This window comes from Lissotriton vulgaris, unplaced genomic scaffold (genome assembly GCF_964263255.1).
Source record: "Lissotriton vulgaris unplaced genomic scaffold, aLisVul1.2 SCAFFOLD_2020, whole genome shotgun sequence".
NCBI classification, from domain to species: domain Eukaryota; kingdom Metazoa; phylum Chordata; class Amphibia; order Caudata; family Salamandridae; genus Lissotriton; species Lissotriton vulgaris.
In genome coordinates this window covers 47,098-59,676 of record NW_028246058.1, presented here as the reverse complement: position 1 = coordinate 59,676, position 12,579 = coordinate 47,098, and positions in this window count along the sequence as shown.

The window sequence follows — 12,579 nt, the reverse complement described above, 5'->3', positions numbered from 1 at the left end:
GAGTAGGACACTCGCAGGAGGTACTTGTAACTCGGACTGTATTGCTCAATGCACGATCATATTACTATGGCCCAATAAATACAAAGAGCCTCCTTTTCAATCACAGAATATGACAACTCTGGACCAACTAAGGATCTAGACAGAAACAAGATGGTTATCTCTTTCCCATCCCTCATTTGCTTGAGCACAGCTCCTAAACCAAGGGAACTAGCATCTGTGACCAAAATTGAATCATTATTAACGTCAAAACTTTGTAAAGAAGGAGCTAGACTTAAATCTTGTTTAACAAGTTCATACTCCCTTTGGCATACCCGAGACCAAGAAAACTTTACCCCCTTTTTCAACAAAGCTCTCATGTTAGAAGTTTTATTTGCAAAATGAGGCACAAATTTGTTATAATACTCTGCCTTACCTAAAAAGGTAACCAACTCTTCTCTAGACTTTGGCGTAGGCAAGCTGTGTATAGTCTTCACCAACTTATCCTTTGGTTTTACACCATCAGGAGTCAAACAGTGACCTAAATAGTCAATCTCAGTCAAATTAAATCTGCACTTGTTTTCCCTTAAAGTCAATCCTCTGTCCTTGAAACGTTCCAGAACAGATCTAACTCTAAGATCATGTTCACTTTGTGATGACCCGAACACAAGTACATCACCCTGATAAATTTTAACTCCAGTAATACCCTTCAATACATCCTCCATCACTCGCTGAAAAACAGAGGCTGCAGAGATTAAGCCAAAAGGTAAGCGAGTGAACTTAAATGTGCCAAAGGGTGTGATGAAGGTTGTGAAACCCATGGATGCCTCATCAATCCTCACCTGATGGTATGCTGCCCTCAGGTCAAGAGTGGAGAACATGCAAGCATCTCCCAGTTGAGTTAACATGGTATTGATATTAGGAAGAGGATATTTATCTGCCACAACCTCTCTATTAAGACCCCTAAGGTCAACACAAAAACGAATCTCACCTGAGGGTTTACGAGCTAAAACAACAGGCGAAACCCATTCACTTGCCTCAGATTTCACAATGATTCCATCACTCAAAAGTTTCTCTAACTCCAACCGCATAGGTTCCTGCATAGCTAAAGGAACGCTACGCACTTTACATGCCACAGGAACTGCATCTGTCTTCAAAATAATATTATGAACATAACCGGAAAGACAACCAAGCTTGTCACTAAAGACACTTTCAAATAGTCTTCGCCAATCAGGATAAGACCCCTCACTTTTACTCAAATTAGAGGTTTTTTGTACAGTTACCACATTACAGCCAGATGTACATGGAGACACATCATTTAAGATAGGATTATTTTCACTAGCGTGAGATTCTATATCTCTTAGAACGATGCAAGGATTCTCACCAGGAAGTAAAGCGAGATGTAAGTCTGCCTGATAAAACCAACTTAGAATGCTGTCCCCCCTGCAGGAGATGTAAATTTTACCTGCAGTAAGTTGTCCCTTGTAGTCAATTTGACCATTGAAATAACCCACAAGTTTAATAGGTTTTCTCCCATAGGCCAGTGGTCTTATGTCAGGTTTAAAAACTTTTACTTTTCCAAAAAGTTTCTCATCAAAGAAAACTTCGGGTATTAAAGTGATTTTTGCCCCGGAGTCAAATAGCATTTTCACTTCACAATTATCAATGCGTACAACATCAACAGCCCTTTTACACTTTTTCCCATCGAATAAGGAAATTTCACCACAATGTAACTCATCCGAATCAGGATCAAAGTCTTCATCAAATACAGAAATCTCACCACAATGCTAGTCATCTGAATTAGAGTCAGAGTCATCATCAATCAACACTTCTTTCACTTGTTTTTTCTTTTTGATTATTTGAGACCTGCAAGCCTTCGAGTAATGCCCTACCTTACTGCAATTGTTACATTTAGAAGACAAAGCAGGGCATGACCTATCATTGGCTAAACGATCAAAGGCATTACAACGAAAACATTTTAGTTTTGAACTAGTGGAGGTTCTGGAAAAATTATAAGAAGAAGGAGTGGAACTGGATATTTTCTTAGAGGTTCTAGTTGTAGATCTCAGGTCTGGTTTCTGTAGGGACTTATTCTTATTAACAACCAAGACTTTTTCCTCAGAGGTTTCCTTTTCTTTCTTAAAAACCTTTACGCATGCATCAGAATGTTCTAGTCTTTTGGCTATGGTGATGACTTCATCTAAATTAGGATCATCTTTTTGCCATAATTCGTCCTTAATTTTTTCTAAACAACATCCTAACATGAATTGATCACGTAATCGTTCTTCCAAAGTACCTTCAAATTTACAAGTGGCAGCCAATTTACGTAAAGCCGTGACATAAGTCTCTATAGACTCCTCATATTTCTGCATGCGCCTGCCAAAGTGGTACCTTTCTAAGATGTACTCACTTTTGGCAAATAATGTTTATCCCGTTTTTTAATGTTGACCTCAAATTCATTTAAATTATTCCCTTCTTCAGTAGTCAATTCAGGTAAATGTTCGAAAGCCTCTTGCCCCTCAGAGCCTAAGCAGTGCATCAAAAGTGCAGACTTCCTTTCTGCAGAAAGAGAAGTACCACAGACCCTTGCATAATTTAAAAACACTTTTTTCCATTTGGACCAGCGAATGGGTGGGTCCCCTGGTTTTGAAAGGAAAAAAGGAGCAGCTGTAACGTTCTGCATAACTCACCAGAAAATATCAGAAAGAGTAAGCACAAAAATGACAAGAGAAATGAATCAATACGTCAAACTAGCAATAGCAGGAATAAAATGACATCAAATATAAAAAAATTAATGAAATAATTATCAAAGAAACAAGTTATTAGCACAACCTGTAAATAAATGATGAAATAGTTATCAAAGAAATAAGGTATTAGCAGAACCTGTAAATAAATGATAGTTAAAAAGGCTGAAGAAAAGTACTTTTTTTTTTAGTATATGAACACACACCAAAAAAAAATGTGTGTGAGAGTAGAACAAGCCTTTAAATCCCAGGAAGTAAAATGTATTTAAAAGTAAAGCTTGACTGCACACATCAAATAAGCTGAGTGTGCCAGCGCAGAAAAGAGAAAAATCTCTAAGTACTTAAATCCAATAAGCTGTCTTTGAATCCCACGAAGTACCGTGATGGTTTATTATGGCAAAATAAAACGCAGTTACCTTCTTCATATGTCATGTCCCATTTCAGGAAAAGGATTAATGAGACCGAAGCGCCACTGTAAACAGACACTCCGGTGAGGCGTTGCCAAGGCAAGTAACTGTTGTCAAGGAAGGAGCTCTTTATGATGTCAGTGAAGAGCAGCGTAGGGAACCTTGAGATGCAGCGTTAGAAGCGTTAGAAGAAGCGTCACTGAAGGAGCGTCACTGAAGGAGCGTCACTGAAGCCTGGAGCGTGATAGAAGCAAGGAGCCTGGAGCGTGACAGAAACGAGGAGCCTGGAGCGTGACAGAAGTGAGGAGCGTGCAGATGACGGTAATTGTTTATTTCCAAATTGCACGAACTGTAACCTCGCAATCACGACAAGAAAGTATTAAAGTTGATTAAACAAAGACCCCAGCCGCTCAGTCTTTCACACGGGAAGCAGCCAAGTCCCTTACTCGGCAGGAAGTAAGCAGCTATGCAAACAAATTGTTTAAATAAAGGGTCGAGCTGTTCAGTCTTTCACTCGGCAGGCAACCAAGTTCTTCACTCGGGAGGCAGCTATAAACGCATGTAAACAAATCAAACGAACTCCTCCATGACTCGCCTCATAGATAAAAATGTTTAAATGTGACAAGTCCAAAGAGTCTGTCACTTTTAAAATTAGTGATAAGCAGAGTGACACTTTCAAGCCTCAACGAGCACAAGAGAAAGTCAAATTATGTAGAATAATGTAGAATCTTGTTACTTGGTTGAGTTTTAAAGTCCAAACAAGTAGTGCAAAATACCTTGAGTTGAGGCTTGGTGTTGAGATCCTTTTGAGAATTTTCTTTCAAAAGAAAGTTCTTCTTCCTCTTCAAAATGAATGTTGAAAGTAGTAAGGGAAGTCTTCATCCCATCCTCGTCGCCAATGTAAAGAAGTACATCTCAAATGTTGGATGAATAAAAGGTTTCTTTATTCTTATATCAGGAAGAAAGGATCTCATCCACAGGAGACACAGGCAGGCAGCAACTGACACAGTCCTGGCCTCAATTAGAATCATAACATAGCTACATCATGAGATTCTATGAATAACATTCTACAATCAGTAAGACACACATGCATAACACAGAGAAGGATACCACACCCAGCTCAGCCTCCCAGAGGCCCCCGGATAGAGAAGCCCAGCACAGCACCAGGGGCCCCTGGATAGAAGGACCCAGTTCAGCCCCAGGGGCCCCCAGATAGAAGAGCCCAGCTCGGCCCCATGGGCCCCGGATAATAGAGCCCAGCTCAGCCCCTGGGGCCCCCGGATAGAAGGGCTCAGCTCAGCCCCAGGGGCCCCCGGATAGAAGAGTCCAGCTCAGCCCCAGGGGCCCCGGATAGAAGAGCCCAGCTCAGCCCCTGGGGCCTCTGGATAGAAGAGCCCAGTTCAGGGGGCCCCAGATATCAGAGCCCAGCGCAGCCCCCCGGGCCCTAGATAGAAGAGCCCAGCTTAGTCCCAGGGGCCCGGATAGAAGAGCCCAGCTCAGCCCCAGGGGCCCAGGATAGAAGAGCCCAGCTCAGCCCCATGGGGCCTCCCTGGATAGAAGAGCCCAGGTCAGCCTCAGGGCCCCCAGATAGAAGAGCCCATCTCAGCCTCAGGGCCCCCGGATAGAAGAGCCCAACTCAGCCCCCCCAGGGCCCCGGATAGAAGAGCCCAGCTCAGCTCCAGGGGCACCTGGATAGAAGAGCCCAGCTCAGCCTCAGGGCCCCCGAATAGAAGAGCCCAGCTCAGACCCCCAGGGCCCCGGATAGAAGAGCCCAGCTCAGCTCCAGGGGCCCCGGATAGAAGAGCCCAGCTCAGCCCTAGAGGCCCTGGATAGAAGAGCCTAGCTCAGCCCCAGGGCCTGAATAGAAGAGCTCAGCTCAGCCCCAGGGGCCCCCGGATAGTAGAGCCCAGATCAGCCACAAGGGCCCCCGGATTGAAGAGCCCAGCTCAGCCCCAGGAGCCCGGATAGAAGAGACCGGTTCAGCCCGGCTCCTGCAGAGATTCCCTCCAGGATTATTTCTACAAACACAGCAGAAGGTGCTGACAATCTCCTACCTGAGCATAGACCTATGCAGACGTGTCCAGGCTCTCTCCTCCTCCTGGGGCCGGGGGGTGGGGATGTGGGGGGAACAGATCTGGGGTTTGAGGGGAGTCTGTGAGGTCTGAAGATGGAGGTAACTGCACAGACAGACAGGGCTCCTTCCTCCTCTGCAGCAGGCTGCACTCACGAGGAGAGGCCGGAAGGGATGTCACCATCTCTGCTGGTGCTGTCTCTGCCGCTGCTGACCCGGAAGAGGAAACCCTTCTCCCTTTCATCCAATGTGCAGCTCAGCGGTTTTCATCAGCAGGCGAGGAGCTCCCTCTGGTGGCCGCGGACGGAACCGCCGCATCTAGTCAATTGAAAATGACAGTCTCTATTTCATTAACACCTTAGCTGCGTGTAAACATCCCTCCCCAGTGCTGCGCTGTCCATTGGAACCAGTGCTGAATGGACGTCCAATGGTCGTGCGCAGCACTGGGGAGGTAGCGCTGCTGACGACCGTTGGCCGTCAGCAGCACTTAAGGGGTTAAATATATGAAAATGTTGAAACTGCCAGAATTAAACTGGACAGCGTTTTTCTAATTTCCCTGTTTCTGAGGGTAATTCTTTATATTTGGTAGGGCTGTGTATATTCAAACAGCATTCCAAATTAACTTTTGCATTTCTCTGCATTGTTTACCTGCTCACTCCCTCCCTTCAAAGGTTCACTTATGAAATAAAGAAAAAAGTAGATTGCAGTCTCAATGAATTCATAATTTTATTTTTATTATGTTTCGGCTCTCAACAGAGGGCCACATAAAACACATACAATTATACAAAAATTATTACAAAGGAAAACATAGGTTACAAAATTAAAGAACCACAGTTTTATCACTGGGAAAGTAGTAAAGCACTTCTCCTGAGAATAATTAATAAATATCTAAAAACCCCCGGAAAAAGTTAAAAATCCTAAAACAGAACATTTCATTAGGTGGACAGTAAAGTGCATGGAAAAAAGATTTAACATTTAAAATTCCCAGTTGTAAACAGATAGGTTTTAACCACTTAGAACGCAAAGGGCGCAGTGCTGGACACAAAAACAAGACATGATTACGATCCTGTATGGCATTACTACAAAGATTACAAATGGGGGATACACCATACCATTTTGCAATAAGGACGTTAAGGGGGAGCAAATCATGTCTTAGAAGGTACCACAATCTTCGGACTCTATGGGGAATATTCCACGTAAGGTATTGTTGGGCCAGTTTTAGTGTGTATGTATTTAGCAGTAGCTGCCGATCTTTATTCCCTTGTTTAGCAAGCATATCCATCTTAAAACTGAGTTCCCAAGAGGCACATTTTAATTTTGACTTTAGTTCGGCAGGAGTAAGCAGAAACAGAGAGCTCTCATGCAACTCCAATAAATTTACAGCTTTCCTAAAGTTCTTAACCAACTTTGAGAACTCTTTAAAGTGGCCCAAAAGTTCTTTTTTAATAGCATCCCGTAAGGTATCCGGGTTACTTCTTGCTAAGCAGGCTACCCATCTTACGAGGGCAATTAACCCCTGGACCCAACTACTACGAAGTCCGAATTCCAGCCTGCATACAGAAACTGAGCAGGCTGTATTTAGGGAAGAAATACTTCTTAACACCCTTCCTTCTACTTTATGCAGGAATCCCCAATAATTTAATTCCACTAGTTCTAATCCATAAAGTAACGTGGAAGGGATCTTTGCTCTGAAAACCTCTAAAAATAGAGTGAAGTGTCTCTTCCCTGTGGCATTATACATAGATCTTAGCCCCATACCATGAGCCAAAGCTTTATGAGTAATGTGCTCAATGTGGTGTTTCTCACTTAAGTTTGATGAAATGATCTTACCCAAAAAAGTATAAGTTTTAACCACTTCAAGTTTTTGTCTTCCTATGGCCCAACCATAATTTTCAGACCTACATTTTTTCTTTCCAAATATACACATTATTTTGCTTTTCGAGGCGTTAATCTTCATATAATGTGTTTCTGCAAATTGATTTAGTGCCTGCAGACGGTTGGACAAGCCCTTTGGTGTTAAATCTAGGACAAGGATATCGTCCGCGTACATTAAGACAGATATCTCTAACTCTCCTAGTTTTGGGGCTTGCCCCTCACATACAGAGATAACCTTTGGAAGGTCTGCCGTATATAAAGAAAATAATGTTGGGGCCAATATACACCCTTGTTTCAAACCATTTGGGGAGGGAATAGATTGAGAGAGACCTCTCTCCCCACCATATAACACCTTGCACCAAGTGTTCGAGTGAAGGGCTTTCACAAGTTCAAGGAGTTGTGTTGGCATACCTAAAACTGCAAGCTTTCTCCACAGCGTTGGACGATCCACTTTGTCAAACGCTGTGGAGAAGTCTATGAATGCCGCATATATTCCACTCCCTCGAACACGGACATATTTATCATTAAGCACCTGTAAGGCAGTTAAATTATCTAAAGTTCCATGGTCTTTACGAAATCCAGTTTGTTCCAAAGGTAAACTACAATTGGATTCTATCCAGTCATTAATCAAAGTTAAAAGATATTTAGCGAACACTTTTCCTATTGCATCCAATAAAGCTATTCGACGGTAGTTTGCTGGATTCTCCCGTTTTCCCTTTTTGAATAGGGGAATTAATATACTTCCTCTCCATGAATCTGGAACGGATCTAGAAAGGAGACATGCATGAAACAATGGGATAAGAATTTTACTCCAAGAGGTGACGTCTTGTTTCAATAAAGACATGGGTAGTTCATCAGGACCCATAGCTCCTGAAGAGCGCATACTCTTTAACACGGAGGCTATGGTTTCCTCAGTTGGAAGCTCTATACTATTTGTACAATTCTGAACTACATCCCCATTTTCACCTACTATACCATTGGAACCATATAAGCCAGTTATACATTTTATCCAGATATCTTCAGCAATAGCAATGGGAGTAGTGGTAGTTCTTACTCCACATCCCTTCCCTATTATTGACCAGAATTCTCTGGAGTTATGAGAGGCTGAAACTTCTCTTAACCTGATCCAGAGAGAATCTTCCTTTTCTCTTTTTAATTTTAATTTCAGTCTAGTCCTCCTTCTACGGAGCAGGGCTAATTGCTGTGCAGTTTCCTTAGATCTATTCAGATACTGTGACCTCACAAGTCTATTTATCTCCCTATTTAAGGGTACTAGTATACTAGGGAGGGAATGCGACTTTTTGGAAAATTTTGTTTTCTTGGCTAAGGTGATAATCTTATTTTTAAACTCTTCAAATTTAACAAATTCTCTACCCTGCCAATCTTCTAATTCCAGAATGGTTTGAGGTAGTATCATTTGGGCATCCCTCATGCTAATGGGGTCCCAAAAACACCTACCAGTTTTAATATGAATAGAGATTCCTTTGTTAGTTATAGACCAGGAATCTGTATTTGGAGGTTGCAAAGAAACAGTTAATTTAATCATATTATGGTCACTTAAGGAGGACTGAGAAATCATTATATCTTGAATAAAGGAAAACGAATCATAGTCCGTAATCACATAATCCAAGATAGATTCGCCCCTAAATGACCTATGAGTAAACTTGGCAGGAGAGTCAGAAGGCATCCTACCATTTACAATTAAACCCTCAAGGCAGCTTAGTTCTTCAAGTAATATTTTTCATCTTTTGTTAGTTTTTATAATATTGGGAAAAATTGCTTGAGGAATGTTATACGCTTCTTCCTTGTTAGTATTTCAAAACATATCTAAGCTTACATTGGAAACTTTACTGTTTAGGTCACCCATAATCAGAATATAAGGAGGCTGGTCCTGCTCTAGTAGTTGCTTTACATAGGAAAACATTTGCCTTAAAACAACGTTAAAAATATCTTCAGGGGGAATATATGCATTTAAAAGAACAAGAGAAGAACGATTTCCTACTGTCCGTAGATTCTTAATAGTAATGGACTGGAAGAGATTACTACTATCCTTATGGTGAGAGAACTGCCATTGTAGTGTATTGGATAAAAAACGGCAATTCCACCTTTTGCATGGCCTTTCTTCACAGATGTGGCGGCAGCTTCAAGCACAATATAATCTTTTCCTCCATATATACTATTTTTGCACCATGTTTCCTGAATACACAATACATCCGCATGCAGAGATAATAAAAATTCTAATTTCTCTGAACAATTATTTAAGCCAGCGGCATTCCAGGATACTATATTTAAATGACTGTTAAAGATGTTGAAACAGTCTTGGATTGTTCGATGTATTAATAGACAGGACTCCTGGTAGCCAATTCCACAACTGATTATCTTCAGTAGGGGGCTTGTCCAATTTCACAGAAAGGGGGAGTACCTCAGAGACCATACGTTTACCTCTGGACACCCAAATTTTTAAATCTTTACTGTGAAAATAATGTTCATCCTTTGGACAATCCAATTTAGAGGCTACTTCCCTGGGAGAAAAACGCTTTCCCTGATTAATAAAAGGTAATACATCGATCCCTTTACACTGAAAATCTTCTGCTTGTTGGAGAACTAAATTAGCAATAATTTTGGAGCAGAATTTTACTCGTGCTCGTTGTTCACAACCAACCCTTACTATGGAGACTAGGTCAATATCACTAAATAGGATCAGTTTTAAACTATCAATATCTTTAAAGGCATTAATCAACCATGATCTGTTTAAGTTTAGATCAGAGTCAAATAAGGGAAGGAAATCCAAGGTCAAAGTGTCAATACAGAGGTTAGAAATTAATAACGGGGCACTAGAGATCTTCGTCGGTTCCTCAACAATGGGACAATAATTGGGAGCAAAAGGGTTAAGTACCCTTTTTCCAGACTTAGGGTTACTTATAATAGCCTCTTTTGACGGATCCTTGGAAATTGTAACAAGAATTTTAGAGTTTGATACTCCCTCATCCAGAGTACTAACAACAGGTTGATCTTCTACAGCAGAGTTAATAGCAGAAGCAGCAACCGCATTAGGGGAAGAATCCAATAAAGAACTGTCTACAATATCAATTACTTCCCGTACATCTGTATCAATATGCTTTTGAAAAATAATTTGCCTCTGTTTCTTCTTATTATGTTTTCGAGTAGGTTTCCTATTTTTTCCCTTATATTTTCTACTTTTTGCTTTTCCCAACCCTTTAAACAGGGCAGAACCTTCAGGGTCTTTTACATCCTGATTAAAGATAGGAAAAAGATCGATGACAACAGAATGGTTGACCGCTGCCAAATTTGTTTCCTTCAGTGATGGATCAAGATCTTTACTCCTTTGTGAGGGAGTTAAGAGTGTAGCCACAGAGGGCTCATGAATCTCAACCTTTACCAACTTCTCCAGTTGTGTATTTTTACTCGATATCGGATTACTGACCAAGTCCTTCGGGTCAACTTTTTCAATGTGATCAGTAACCCCTATTTCAGTTTTTCCAGCAAGCAATACTTTCAGTATTTCTGTAACCGAATGTAAAATGCAGTCAGAGCTCCCAACAAATTTGCCTAACAAAAGGAGAATGGAGGCAAGTAAATGTTCAAGAGCTATCAAAGATTCTGAGATAGGTTTTTCACTTTTTTGTTGTTCTGTAGCAATAAGAGAACAAATCCCAGATAAATTAAGCTGTGAAGAATTCAAATGACTCTGCAACGAACGAATGTCTTGTGAATTCATAGATGGAGTGCTACTGTAAAGCAATAAACCCGATGGCGTTTCTCCATTTGGAATTTTACTGATTTTTGATTGTTCCGGAATTTTTTCCTCCAGATAGCGACCACAAAGTTCAAGATCGATACTGGATGGAATGGAGAGATCATTAATGTTCATTTCCTCATTTTCAGTGTGATTATGAGTCATGGACTGAGGAACTTTAGAAAGAGCTGGAATAGAGTCAGAATTTGAGTTATTTAGTATCCCTGCAGAAGGGATAGACATAATATTTGGAGGGGGAGTAGATATATTTCTTTCTGTGTACAGCTCGGTGTTGGTAATCTTCATTACTTCGAACTGTTTATCGACCATAGTTGACGATGGAACATTAGGAATAGTTGACACTCCCATAGATTTAATTGCAGATTTTTCCCAGATTTCCAACAATTGCTTCTGACCTTTCAACGGAACGCTCTTTTCGGAATTAATCTTTAAAGTATTAGATTTGAGGTTTGTACCAGATCTTCCACCCAATACTCTGCCAGAGCGTAATGTTCTTGATGTCATAATATCAGTGCAAGAAACAAGATTCACAACTGACATGGAAAATGTTTTATAAAGGAAAATCAAAATAACGGGGCCCAGCCCAGCCTACCTCAGCCACTGAGGGCCACAGAGGGCCCGCCCTTTGCCCGGGCTTAGCCCGGCGGCGCCCGCGCGCGTCCCGCGATGCGCGGGCTTCCCGCGATGCGCGGGCTTCCCGCGATGCGCGGGCTTCCAGCTGAATTAAAGGTGCTCCAGGCCCAGCTGGCTTGTGGGCAATGATGTTTCTTCCAGCCAAAAACCGCCTACAGCCCCACAATTGCGAGTGTTTCCCGCGAAGCGGGAAACGCGAGAAGTTATTCACCAGCGCTGCGAGGTAGCGCCTTCAGGGCGGCGTTTACACCTCGAACAGAGATAGGCACCAGCGCTGCCAGATAGCGCCTACAGGGTAGCGTCCACTCCACAAACAGAGTTCACGGCCAAACAAATGCAGCAGCAAGCAGAGTTAATAAATTCATAAGACAGAACAATCAGGTTTGACTCTCACAGATTTCTCACTCAGTGGATGGTCCCTTGGCAGTGAGTGACCGGTGCCGGGTCTGAGGATGAGAGGGTATTCCAGCACTAATTAATGTCAGACTCCTACATACAGGCTCTTATTAGAGTTACCACCTTTGGTCATGTTTTAAGGTTTTGCAACAGCCCGGATATTAATTTTCAATAAGACTTTGTGTAAAAGTATTTGTATTGATTTAAAAATGGCTTTGCTGTCTTTGTTTACTTTAACTATCAGTCATGATTCGTTAAGGCAGCTCTAGATCACATTTTAAATTGATTTCTGCTTATATTTGATATTCTAAGTTTGCACTGATTAGAGGTAAACATACCAGCTTTAACTTATCTTCCTACTTTCATACTCGCCGGAACATTAAAATACTGGCCATGCCGCTAAAAGACCGGCCAGGTGGTAACCCTCTCTCCTATCATAAGTCACTCCTCCTCCACACACCATCAATGTGCGGGTGCAGCAGGGCTTCGTAGCACTGTCAGGCAAGTTGCATTTGTTGCCTCCGCAGTGACATCAGATCCAACACACACACACACATCAGCGCCTTCAAGTCTCACTCATCATGAGTGACACTCACACATTTAAAGGCTGTGCTGAAGTCTCACTCACACCTTGCTGAATCTTATAACTCGGAGAAGGGGGAGCCTAGAACTAGAATCCCATATGTGACTTTGCTCGTA